A 1593-nucleotide genomic window follows, 5' to 3' on the forward strand; every position below is an offset into this window, starting at 1 on the left:
TGATGTGTCAATTTGGTTATTTTTTAATTGTTGATGTGACATTGTCATTAATTTAAAGCATTTGTTAGTTAATTAATAATACGGAAAAATCTTAACTACTATTTCAAAATGAAAGATTATGATTAAATGAACTCTATGTGGTAGAGTTCCTTAAAAACTTTAGAAAATCTTGGTACAATTATTTTATTATTATTTATTGTATTTTTTAGCAAAATAATAGGGGGAAGGGGTAAGTGGGTTCAAACTATGATACTGTACTATAAAGTGTACCATTATCATTGGGCTTGGGCGACGGCTTGAAACCGATCTCGCCTCATCTAGTTGCACAAATGAGTAGATGAAATTTCAGCCATAAGGCAGTTGTTTTCATGGAAGTAGTTGGACTTGGACTTGGAGGAATAGATATTTCAGCATAACATCAAGATGACACTCTTCATAGAGGGACGAAGAGCTGGTTCATTTTGAACGCACCACAATCCCACCTTAACCATTTTTTCCAAGCTCATCTTATCAACTTCTTCACCAATCACAAGCTTATTTAACGCTCTAACATCTACGTTCTTTTTGCAACATACAATTTCCAAGAGCACTGTCCCATAACTATAATCATCTGCCTTGACTGATATTGCAATGTTTTTATGCCATTCTGGTGCCACATACCCTCGTCCCTCTAGCCCCTGTGTAGGTCCTTATTTGATCTGGCATTAACAATTTCGCCAGCCCAAAGTCAGAAATTTTAGCAGTCCAAGACTTATCCATCAATATGTTTTGAGGCTTTATATCACAATGAATGATAGGAGCCTCACTCTTCATGTAGATAGAAAATCCCTCTTGCAATATCCAATGCAATTCTTATTCTCTCAGTCCAATCTGGACGCCATGTGGGCTTATACAGAACATCAGCAAGAGAGCCATTGCTCATATATTCGTAACCCTAAACCCTTTTAGAGTCCTCTGCACCGAAACCCAGTAAATGAACCAAGTTCCTATGATGGGTCCTCCCAATTACTCGCATCTCTGCTCGGAACTGCTTCTCACCTTCTTCAACTAACTTCTCTAGTCTCTTCACTGCAACAAGTTTTTTACCTTTGCATAGTGCACCTTTGTAAACTGTTCCAAATGAGCCCTTTCCCAACTCTTCTTTGAAGCCATTTGTTGCTCTTTTGAGCTCATTATATGAAAACAATCTCAAGGTGACCTCAATCAGGCCCAAGTTTCCATTCTCTAACCGCCTTTTGTGCCTTAAAACTGTGCTTTTGAAAATGAATAGGCCAGAGATTGAAAGGGCAACACATGTCAATATAGTGCAAACAAAAGCCAAAACAAAAATTTGCATTATGGCTCTTTTACTTGTGAGCACGATCACTGGTGGTTTTGGTTTTCTCATATCAGGATTGTGACTTTTAATAATGCGTTTTATGCAATGAACGGTTTTAGACCCCTTAAACCAACCAGATTAACCTAGTTAATTAGCCAAATTGTTACTTAGTCAAATTATGCAATTTTAGTTTATCACAAACATACAATCATATCAAAAGTATAAAGCAGCGAAATAGAAATAACATAAGATATGATCACCCAAGAAAACCAAAC

The 1593-nt window shown here is 36.8% G+C and overlaps 1 pseudogene; it reads right to left on the reverse strand.

Moving 5' to 3' along the window:
* Nucleotides 1-313: 313 nt before the first annotated feature.
* On the reverse strand, nt 314-1387 carry LOC112006052 (G-type lectin S-receptor-like serine/threonine-protein kinase LECRK3; annotated as a pseudogene).
* Nucleotides 1388-1593: the final 206 nt, after the last annotated feature.

The sequence above is a fragment of the Quercus suber genome, unplaced genomic scaffold, assembly GCF_002906115.3.
Source record: "Quercus suber isolate HL8 unplaced genomic scaffold, Cork oak 2.0 scaffold_330, whole genome shotgun sequence".
Classification (NCBI taxonomy): domain Eukaryota; kingdom Viridiplantae; phylum Streptophyta; class Magnoliopsida; order Fagales; family Fagaceae; genus Quercus; species Quercus suber.